Source organism: Pyrgilauda ruficollis, unplaced genomic scaffold, assembly GCF_017590135.1.
Source record: "Pyrgilauda ruficollis isolate IOZ18807 unplaced genomic scaffold, ASM1759013v1 scaffold15, whole genome shotgun sequence".
NCBI lineage: Eukaryota > Metazoa > Chordata > Aves > Passeriformes > Passeridae > Pyrgilauda > Pyrgilauda ruficollis.
This window is the reverse complement of record NW_024513654.1, coordinates 7,560,998-7,572,313: the sequence shown is the minus strand read 5'-3', so window position 1 is coordinate 7,572,313 and position 11,316 is coordinate 7,560,998. Positions and strand designations below refer to the sequence as shown.

General features: G+C 40.8%; 1 protein-coding gene and 1 long non-coding RNA gene across 5 annotated transcripts in view; one reads left to right on the top strand and one right to left on the bottom strand.

The window, feature by feature from the left end:
* Positions 1 to 771: 771 nt before the first annotated feature.
* Positions 772 to 4,771, bottom strand: LOC121350277. Of its 3 annotated transcripts, none has more exons than XR_005954645.1 (4): positions 4,744 to 4,771; positions 3,976 to 4,074; positions 3,351 to 3,480; positions 772 to 1,959 (listed from the first exon to the last, which is right to left on the bottom strand). It is a non-coding gene; the product is annotated as an uncharacterized LOC121350277 (long non-coding RNA). The 3 variants fall into 3 exon arrangements; XR_005954644.1 differs by lacking the exon at positions 4,744 to 4,771 and adding an exon at positions 2,295 to 2,470 and having other exon boundaries at positions 3,976 to 4,735; XR_005954643.1 differs by lacking the exon at positions 4,744 to 4,771 and having other exon boundaries at positions 3,976 to 4,735.
* A 182-nt stretch (positions 4,772 to 4,953) lies between these two features.
* The window catches only part of FHIP2A (FHF complex subunit HOOK interacting protein 2A), a 32,164-nt gene continuing 25,801 nt past the window's right edge, over positions 4,954 to 11,316 (top strand). Inside the window, exon 1 of one of the 2 annotated variants that reach the window (XM_041461477.1) lies at positions 4,954 to 11,149. The gene's annotated coding sequence lies outside the window, so the exon portion shown is untranslated. The remainder of the gene's footprint in view (positions 11,150 to 11,316) is intronic. The other variant, XM_041461478.1, reaches the window with a different exon arrangement.

Below are 11,316 nucleotides of genomic sequence, written 5' to 3'. Positions count from 1 at the left end.
CTTTTTTCCCGAAAAAAACACTGCGAGGGATTCGCTCTGAATCCTTTTGTCCCGGCGGTGAAGGCCGGTCAGCTGCGCCCTCTGCTGTCGAGAGCTGGGACTGGCGGGAGGCAGCGGCCTCCTCCCGCTGGAACACCTGGAACACCGCTGGAATTGTCTCATCAAATTCCACGGACAGGGAACGCTGGAGCGCGTTGTGGCACTAGAGTTTGGGTCTGCCTAGGTAACTGTGCTATCAATAATTTAAAATTAATCGCGAAGCCACTACCGAGTGGATCATAAATATTTCAGACACTTGCTTCAAAATTAAGATGTTTTACGGTGCCAACATTTAATGTCAGGCTCCATGAGAGATTTCAATTATACCTCAGGACAAAGATACGTGAATTTAAAGTATGACAAAAACCTACTTTTAATTGTGGACTAATGAGAAAGAGAGCTCTGCTGAAAGCTTCTATACTTGCATGGTAGTAATGTTCCTGATTTAATTTGCGTAACTCATATGGACTATCAAGATCAGCTTTTGCTTATGATTAAACAGATTATCTGATGAAATTTTAGGGATCAACAGATTATAGTCTTTAATCCAAAGATGTAAGTAACAATGAAATCTTATTATGCATTAGAAAACAAACAATGCAGTCAGAGCTGATCTGAAAATGACTCGCAAATCTCTTAGTAGGGTCAGGGCTAAGCAACTAAATTCTCCCCACAAACACACACAGATTCTGGCTTCCAGACTTCCCTCTCTGCAAGTACTCAGACAAAAGATTGAGGGAACCAATTTATATAAGATAGGCCACTCAACTTTTTTTTTCACAGTATTTTAGGGCAAAATCCAGTTTTATGTTTATTTATACCACATTCAGACCCTTGCATTCATTACAGTTGCAATACAGCATAAAGCGAGTAGTTTATCTTTAATCTCCTTGATTTGGCTTCCACTACCACAAGAAAAGTATCCTTGTGCTCCTGCCAGCCTGCAGTGAAATTGGCTAAACTGATCACATCTGAGTGTATTTTATCTGCTTTCAATAATTTATGATATGCTAGCACTCGCAGATACTGTATGGTAAAACATCCATATATTTACTTACAGAGGAAAGCCTGGTTTTTAATGCTTCCAGTGGAACAGAAATACTTGAGGAAAACATGATGTGATTTGAAAAGAAATGTCTCATTTTACTGACAACATGTACTTCTGACCTCCTAGTGGTCTCCTTTACAAGCATTACATAAGGTAGAGGAGGATGGTAAGAGAGTGTAACTGAAGCACAAACAAGGAATAGCTGCTGGGCAGGCAATATTTGCCCAGTGTTGTGTCCTCCACGGTAGCAATGAGTTCTGGTGTCAGGAGACTCTTGCAGATGTGACAGGTAAGCACTCAGACAATAGATGAACAACTGGGAAGTTTGTAACCCAGCAGAAGACAAATTAATGTCCCCACAGAAAGAGCAGATGTGCAGATATGGAACAGAATGCACAGGCCAGGAAAAGCCTGAAAATGGGATTTATGAAATACTGCATGAGCTGATTACATGGAGCTGCTAGCGAATCAGCAAGGAGGGAGGTGATGTACACAGCTGAGAGCACAGAACCAGAAAATTCATGACAGAAAATTACTTCAATTCCACTGCATGCTCTTCAGAGTGTATGTGCGGCATCCTTTCTGTAGTAAAGCCCAGCATTGGAAAGGTCTGAAAATGATGTTAAGTATCTTCTTAGCCCTCCTCAAAAGCAGAGACCATGCTGAATCACTAAAACTTCATTCTTTATTTCATCCAAGTAGTCACTGAAAACATACATGTCAATCTGATTATTACAAACACACTAAAATCCTGCATAGAATATCAACAGGTATTTGGCATAGCACTAACAGGAAAATTTTCATCTAGGGTAAAAAAACTCACCAAATCTTCAGGCTCTCTGAAGCAAAAGTCCAGACTGCAGGAACTTCTTCTGTAATGTAGACAAATGCATCCATTAGACACTGGCCTGGTGCCATCAATCCAAATAGCAGAGAGATTTTCAGATAAAAAGGCCAGCACATTATCTCACTGTCACACACCATCTAAATTGATTTAATCTAAACAATTTCATTAATTTGTAAGAAAGGAGAAAGTTCCCAAAAGCTCTATCAATTAGAACATTTCACACTTTCACTTCTCACATTCAAGCAAAACACTAACTCACTGCATGTACTTTTCCAAAAAAAGAACTACTTTGCCAAAAAAAACCCCAACCCCAAGCCAGCAGCACTGTGCTCTCAAGGGTACTGAAAAAGGTAGTAATACTTGTGTTTATTTCAGTGGAAACAACATCAAGCATGAGCAGGTGAAGATGTATTGTGCACATGACATGACATTGGTAGCCCATCCATAACTGCAGCATCTCCAATTGAATCATCCCAAATGAGAACAAGAAGAACCCAAACAAAATGTAACCTCAGCTGAGTTCTTCTGCACTGACACTGGTGAAATAATTCTTCCATTAGTTTCCAGTGATTTCATTACTATTGGTTTGCGAGTATTTATCCAATATTCCCAGCAGTGAGAAATACACACATATGGTTGGAAAATGAGAGACTACTTTAAAAGATCATTTAAAAAACCCAAAATCTACAATTTGCAAGACATATAAGCACCAAAAACTGGATCCTGCATTATGGCTACAAATTCAAACCCAATCCATTGGTTGGTAAATGCAGGGTTATATGCAGAGATTCAATTTGTTTCATAGGCTTAGGAAAAGTAATTTACATTTAATATTTTTTTTCCTTTACTGCAAGGCATTTCACATTGAGAAGACTTAATAAGAAGTCACTTTTACAACCAAAATCTTCATTTCAACCGCAATGAACTGTTCTGTTTAAATAATAATGCGTTTACATACATTAGTCACTCTTAGAATAATAAGAGGCCCTCAAGCATTACAAAGTTTTACCTCACCATCTGTGATTCTGTGATTTATGATTTCATAAATTGTTAAGTACAATTAGGAATACTCTCACAGTGATAAAACTGTCTCCTTTTATATCTATGATATTTTACTGTTTCTTTATTCATTCTGCTGCTTGGAGATGAGACAGCCCAAGCACATTTAAAAGACATTTTTGCACGAAAAACAGATTGCGAAAGCATCTTAAATGACCACATTCTCTGTCTCTCTAAATGACACAGATATGCAGGCACCTTCCAAATACAGCACCTGTCCAGTTAATAATCACCTAAACACAGAGATGTTTCATCATATGGCTACCCACATAGAAAATTTGCTTTTCCTGTGAACATCTATAGAATATAAGTTGACAAATAGAGAAAAAGAAGCATTTAAAAACCCAACATAATTACCTTTTAAATTAATATTGACATATTGGATTTTGAGAAGGAAATAGCTCTGCTCTTTAACAACTGCAATAAAGGTGTCCACATACAACTAGTATTTACTTCCATGGAGTATTTGGGCTGTATCTCTCCATGCCTGCAAAGCACAGGGGTAGTAATACCAATCAGTACAGCAGAATCATTAGTAAGACATCATCACAACATTGTTATAGACTTCCCAGATGACACAATTTAAAGAACAGCAGTTAAATAGTAGTTTTGTCCCATCTTTTGATTCATCTCTCTCTGCATGCTCCTAGCATAGGAAGAAGCTGGTGTTCATTCCTCTCCAAAAATTAATATGGAAGCTTTCCTTGATTTGGTACTACAGGGTCTCCTCCCTTTCCCATACTGATTTATCACCTTCCCAACATTTCACTCTGCTACCCAGTGAGTGCCAAACAATCCTGTTCTCCTATGCCTCCTCCCTTTCCCATACTGATTTATCACCTTCCCACCCAACATTTCACTCTGCTACCCAGTGCCAAACAATCCTGTTCTCCTATGTCAATTTGCCCAGTGTCCAAACATTTTCCCTAAACATAATATTGTTTGTCAGCTACATCTATAACTTCTGCTCACCCCACTTTACCTCTGCTTTTCCTGTGGTGCTGCAAAATGGGAGGGATGGTCTTTTTCTCTGAAGTATTTGATTCAGAGGTGAAATAAAGCTCTCTTTGTCTCCTTCTCTCTGTGTAGGAAAAAATCCAACAAACAAACAATGAAATGAGCAATGTGCACATAGCCACAAGTCCTCTCATCTGTGGTACCCTGCAAGGACCATGCCACCCACATCACCAGCTTCTCATTCAGCAGCAACAAGACAGGACCATTTACATTTGGAAAAGACCTCCCAGACTGTCAAGTCCATGCTTTGACCTAATGCCACCATTCCCACTAAACCATATTGCAAAATGCCACGTTCACTCATTTTCTACACACTTTGAGGGATGGTGATGCCACAACTTGTCACTGACTTTCTGAGCTCATCACCTTTACACTGCTTTGTGAATGAACAGTTATTTCCTCGAGGATTTCACCATCCCTGTGGATGATGGCAGACCCAAAATGCCTCAGCAAACACCAAACTGGGCCTTTTGCCATACATGCCAGGGTTGTTCCGTATCCATGCCGCGCCAGGAGGAGGGTGGAGGCAGCCCATCTCCCCACCCTCATGCATGAGGGACCCCAAAAACCTTGGTGGAAGTCTGATGGCAGCCTTGGGCACAGGAACTGTGGAGGTGGGCACCCTTCCCCTCACCCCAGTGTGTGCCCAGGTGGGCAAGAAGGCCGGTAGCCTCCTGGCCTATCTCAGGAATAGTGTGGCCAGCAGGACCAGGGAAGTGATTGTCCTGAGTACCTCGAGTGCTGTGTCCACTCTGGTGTCCCTTTTAGAATTGCCTCATCCTGCTACTACCACCGTGGTGGATCTCCTGATAAATACTGCACTATTGCATTTACAGGATTGTGACAAATACTAGGAATGAAACATGGAATTCCAAAAGCAGGAAGATACTAAGAATGTTTCTTTATGTTTGACCCACTGAAAGACAGAACTGAGAAATATAAATTTTTAACCAGTTTGGTGGCTGTATGTGGCTTTAAGCTGTTTCATTCTCCCTGTAGTAATAAGATGTCTGCTTAGCTTTGCTATGGGGAAGTGACAAGTGTTGTAAATTCTAAGTATTGGCTCAGTCCACTTTCATGCTACCTGTTTCCAGAGCCAAGAGAATTTGGAACATCATTTTTGCTTGCTGTTTTTGCTAGGGAGCAAGTATAACATGGGCAGCCTCAGTTGGATTCTTAACCCTGAATATCAGCAACAGAACTAGTAATTAAGGTATCAGTTCTCAAAAGTTTTGGGTGCCTACCCCAGAGTAGGTAGAGTTGCAACTGTACAGTTTTCAGCTGAGCTGAACACTTAAATACACTTGAAGAGCCTGGGTTTATCTTTCACACGTGGGACTTCCTTAAACCAGAAAGGTCTGGGTAGCCCTTCTGCCCTGTCCTTTCTCCTGCACATCACTTCTGTAATGCTCCTGCCCTGCCTCAGGGCCCACTGGCCTGCAGACTCCAGAGTGCATTTAAACAGTAAGGGTTCCCATGCTCTTAGATAATCGTTGTTATCTTACCCTCAATGTGCCATACCTCTGAACTCTGACAGGAGCTCCAAAGGTTGACAGTCTGATAGACATGGCAGTATTTGCCTTTTACTTGTTGTCAGTGTGTCACTCTTGGACTTGACTGCCCTTGTGACAGGACTGTGCTTGAGGCATGCATAAGGGATCAGTTACTTTCTACTAAGGTGTTTTCTTACCAAAGTTTTTTCCCAGAGTTTGTGGTGGTGTTCAGGACTAGCCTGGATGGGGCTTAAAACAACATGGCCTAGTAGCAAATGTCCTGCCCATGGCAGTGAGGTTGGAGCTAGGTGGTCTTTTAAGATCTCTTCCAACCCAAACCTGTCTATGATCCTGTGATTCTCCTTGAATAACTCAAAACTTTCAGTCTTTTGTGACTAAATTGCCCAAGTGTTTGAAACTATATTCCTGATTTTCATTACCATTGAATTCTGGGGTTTTCTGTCATCTCTTATTTAATGTCAATCCTGCCAATATTTTAGATACTTTTTGCTTTTTGGATTTCTCTGCAGCATTCAGATGAGCAAGCACCACTGTGTTACCCTGCCAACAGAGAATCCTTAAATTGAGCCAGATGTGTTAGTGAGAATGGTGGATAGGACTGCTGTCTTTGTTCTGTTACTTCAGGGCAGAATAGAAATGCTGTTGCTTCGTGGGGTTCATATTATTAAATCTGTGACAGTTTATATATGGTTTGTCCTCAAGATGTTTTCTCTTTGCTATGCATTTCTGATATCCTTTCATCCCAAAGGGCTATCCATGAGCACTACATTGTCAGCAACAACAAAATGTAGTGTACAATAACAAAGCAGCAAGTTAGACTTACTTTGCTCTTATCTTGTGCTTTTCACTCATGTTTCCCTAGACAAAATAGCTTGTCTGTGAAGTGGCCACTCAGTGTTCAAAGGACTTTCGTTTGTGTTTGATTTGGGCTTTTGGATGTTTCACCTTAAAAGTCAGTTCAAAAGGATGTTTTTGAGCTGTGTACCTTGCATGAAAAATACAATTTCGGTTGGCTTGAATTTTGCAATTTGCTGTCAAGCAGGAATATTTGTACCATGCAATGGAATGAATGAAGATTTTGGTGTCTGCTGCAGATTCTCGAGACCTGCTCTCTACCAGCATGTTATTCCGCTGTATCTCTGACACTGGTCCATTACCATACTTTCAAGTAGCTTCTGTTTTTATTTTGAAGCAAACTCAGCTTTGAAAGAAACTGAGTCACTTGGTACAGGCAGTGTTCCAAAATCATGACCTGCATAACTGATTAGAACAGAATTTATTCCTCTTGTACCCACTTTATTTGATATAATGACCTTACATTACTTGTTGTTTTAATGTTGTGGTGGTATTAACAAATTAGATGACAAAATTGAATTCATGACTTGCAAGCATGTGCAGTCTTAATTTTATCTGTGAGAGCAGTGGCCATTATAAACTCTGTGCATTCATCAGCTGAAGATCAAGTAAACCTTCAAGCATTATTCCTTTTTCACATCTTCTCTCAGATCATTCACACTGGTACAGTAGTAAGACTGAAGAAAAACATCAAGTGACTGTGTCAGTCAGGGCAGTGTGCATGCACTTCCCTTTCCTTTCTCTTTGACCCAGTTTTCTGCTCTCTTTTTTTTTACTCTGGCATCTGACCAGACAGTACCTGTTATTTTCTTATACAATGTTCTTTCCTTTGTGAATTTGCCCTAAAGTTATTGAGGCATATCACCAGCTTCTGATGTTTCCATCCTTTCCAGTATTGAATTGCACTTCTGAAAAGCATACATGAAAAATATGACAATGATTTTTACATGCACAAAATATTTGCTGTTAAATACTACAATATATATGTTTCATCACTCTTTATGTTATTTTTTTTCCTGCCTAAACATGAATTCTGTATGCTTTGGAAAACAACACGGAAATGTATTTTGGACAGGTTTTGTCTCGAGCAGACTGTACATCTGGTCAAAGATCTGTAGCTCTCCTGAGAACAGCTCTTTTCCTGAAAGGGAGTGGGCTTTGATTATTTGTTACATATTGTCACCAGAAGGGTAAGGCAGCATGTGTTAAGTTCAGCTCACTCCCAGGAAGCCCAGTTTCTGGAGCTGGGCGCCAGATGGAAGACCTTGCTAATCAATGGCTGCTCCAGTGGGCTGCAGTTCAGTGGCCTTCACTGAATTTTAGCTATTTTATATATTTTATATACCAACACCTACACTGCAGGCTTGAAGATCATGGGGTTTTTTCTTCAGAGGAGGAGAGCTTCACTTTGACATTAGGAATCACTAAGAACATATTTAATTACATCAGGATTAATTCCAGAGTCACAGAGTACTTTGTGTTGGAAGGGACCTACAGGGACCATCAAGTCCAGTTCTTAAATTTATGGCACATACAGGGATCAAACCTACAGTCTTGGTGTTATTAGCACCATGCCCTAGCCAGCTGATTTAATGGGGAGAAATACCTGCATTTTTAAGGTAACTCCTTCAAATTAGAAAAGTATCAGGAATTAATGGCCTTCACAAGGCATTCTGGTTTGCTTCAGAATCTCCATACAAGTACTTACACAATAGGGTGGTTATACAGGGTGGCAGCTGTAACATGTATTCCCTCGCAGCTGATAGCTAATAATTCATCCTAAAATAGGAACTATAACCTCATACTAGTACTACCTGTCTTACTAGGGTTAAAGGATGTCAGCCAAGTGCTACAGATTCCTAATTCTTTCCAGTGCTTGGCTGTATATACATATGAGCTGGTATCTTGGTCTTTACCTTGCTTTTTTGTCTGAATAACTAAGTTAATAAGATTGCTTGGAGGTTTGGGGTATTTTTGCTTTATTTTTGTTTGTTTGCTTATTTTCTTGTGGGTTTTTGTTGGGTTTTTTGGTTAGTAAACACCTACCTCAAAATAATTTTGTTGGGGTTACATCTCCATTTGGTGGCAATGCTGATGCCCAGTAGGCTGCCCTCTGCCCTGCCCAGGTGCACACACATGCTAATGTTATCTCTGTTATGTCTTGCAATCCTGGTCAGGGAAGACTCTGAAATCACTGGGTATTTTAATTTGAAAGGGCAGGACCTGTCCCTGAATTATTTTTTCACCTCTGAGAAGAGTCCCTAGAGGCAGTTGTTGGGAGGGAGAATGTCTATATCCACAGTTCTCTCCCATGGTGGATAAATTATTGACAGTGCTGAGAAGTGAAATCCTTTTCCTGGCACTGCTCAGAGGCACTAAATTCATCTTGAGGCAGATGAGACGAGAAGAAGTGGAGAGGAAAATCACATCAGCCAAGGATAAATCTTTAATGTTATCCATCATGTGTTACGTTGGAAATAGAGTGGTCTGGGAGGCCTGTATTCCTCAAAAGTTGTCCCTGGGTTATTCATCAGCTGGCATTGAGGTTTTGATACAGCTTTTTTTTTGCAGAAATGATCATTACGTTGCGTGAAATACACATCTAGTGCAGCTAGTGTGACATACAGAGCATGATACACAATATCATATGCTCAGTCTTCAGTTTGTTTGGTTATTCTTCTGAATGTCAATAACCTAGTAAATGTCACAGTCAAATAAACTGGTTTTGTGCAGTGTGGAGTGTTCAGATACTCGGCGGTAGCTGCTGTGCTAATGTGCTGCTCTGAGTGCCCAGCCGTGGAACCCAGTGAGTGCACAGCCTGTCAGGGAGAGGGTAAGCACTGTCAGTTTGATTTCTGGTTGCCATTTCCAAGGGCACATTTCCACCGGGGATGGAGGCAGAGATAGTTGCCAAGCACCACTCTTTTTGCAGAGTCTTGCCTTCCAAAGTCCTGTGTGCAAAGGGCCATTAGGAATTAGCATTGCACTTATCTTGGCATGGCATATTTGCCATTTACTGGGCTTTACAACTTTACCAAGATAAATTTAAGTGTCATTAAATTAAAGGCAAAGAAAAGACTGATGTGGAAAACATCCACGGCTTTTTCAAACAAACCCACAACAGCCAGTAAAGACCATATGAGCCTATACTGTACTAGACTGTATATGAACCCTGTGCTCCTGAGCCCTTGTTTGCCCAAGAACTGAGACAGCACAGCACATTTTAGACCCTGTGGGGAGACACTAGAGAAGTTCAGAGTTATTAGTCTCAAATGTGGTATCTACAGCTCCTGGGGAGAAAACTTCCTTCAGTTAACCTTTCTCTGTGAGGTTAACTGACCCCTGGCACAGGTTTTTGGATAGGCTGTGGAGTCGCCATCCTCTGATATATTCAAAAGCCATCTGGACATGATCCTGAGCAGCCAGCTCTGTGTGACTGTGCTGTAGCAGGGGGGCTAAACTGGATGGTTTCCACTCCCCTTCCAGCTTCAGCCCCTCTGAGATTCTGTGAAGGACTGGACTCCATATCCTGTCAAGATGGTTCAGCTCCTTACCCTTCCAAAACAGACACACCAGTTTATACTTGGGATTCTTTCTGTTTGCCCACAGGGCTCATCGCTGCCATCCTGTCAGGTAACAATCCCCTATTTCAGGATGGCCTGTGAAAGAATGACTTGAGGGCTTGATGGTCCAAAAAAAAAGCCTCAAGCAAGTGGGATTAGGCCTCAATAACAACAGATCCTCATGTGACCTATTAAGTGGTTGGGGTTTTCCCTATAGGATTCCTGATTTTAACCAGCTCAGAACATTCAGGGGCACAAATTCAGTGCTTGTGTCAGCTCTCACTTTGGCGAGCAGAGTGGTGAAATGATTGTGGTCCTTTTTTCACAGGCTGCCTGTGGTGTGATGGGCCACAGGCCACCTGTGTCTCAGTGGGGAAGGAGCAGTGCTGATGGTGACTGCCTGGGGGGCTGCGTTTCCTTCTTGCATGGTGTTATTCCTGGATGCTGCTCACGCCCAGCCAGCCATCCCAAACTCCTCCAGGAAAGAAGAAACTTTATTTTCTTGCAGAAATGAAATAAGAAATGTATTTGTTTTTAAAAAAGGAGCAACCCGTCAGGCTCTGCGTATGGGCCTAAAAAAACAAACCAAAAATTTGCAAAAAAACAAAACCCGACCTAAAAACTGAACAAAGATTTTTTAAAAGAAGTTGTGGATAACGGGAAAAAAAGGCATGGTAAAAACTGGATGAAGCAACTAATTGGTATTTTTAAGGGAGCAGAGGGAGAGCAGAGAACAGAGTGTACAGAAAAGCAAGAAGGCATCAAGAGCAGATGCAAAAGAACATGATTTTTTCCTATGGGACAAAATTGTGGTCTCAAAAATACAAGCATACATTTCTAGTGTTGCTTTGCAGCAGGAGCAATTGCTTTTGTTGCTTCGAATAGATTGTCTGGTGATAGAGACATCACAGAGATTATTACTGATGTTTACAAGCAGGCAGTGTGGCATGAGGCTCAGCCATGAATAATGAATGTAGTCCTTGTTAAAGGTAAAAGAGCAGAGAGTAACAGTTGTAGCACTATCTGCAGCACTTTACTTCCAAGTATAAGATAAAATTGAATTTAATCTCTGAGCAAGTATGTTCATTCCATTTCTAACTGGTTTTTTTGTGTTTATTTTCCCCATAGCTTGCACCTTCCCTTCCATTACAAGAAGATTTTGTTTACCACTGGAAAGCAATCACCCATTACTACATAGAGACCTCAGGTAAAAGAAAAAAGCACTCTGGGTTTATATTTTGTGGAAACTAGAATTCACAATTTTAGTGTTTTTAAAAAGTAAAGATTAAGAAATACTAAATGAATCATGTCTTTAATCAAAATACCAACAATAACCAGTAATTAAAAATATCATGTACTTCCATGTGTAAAAGT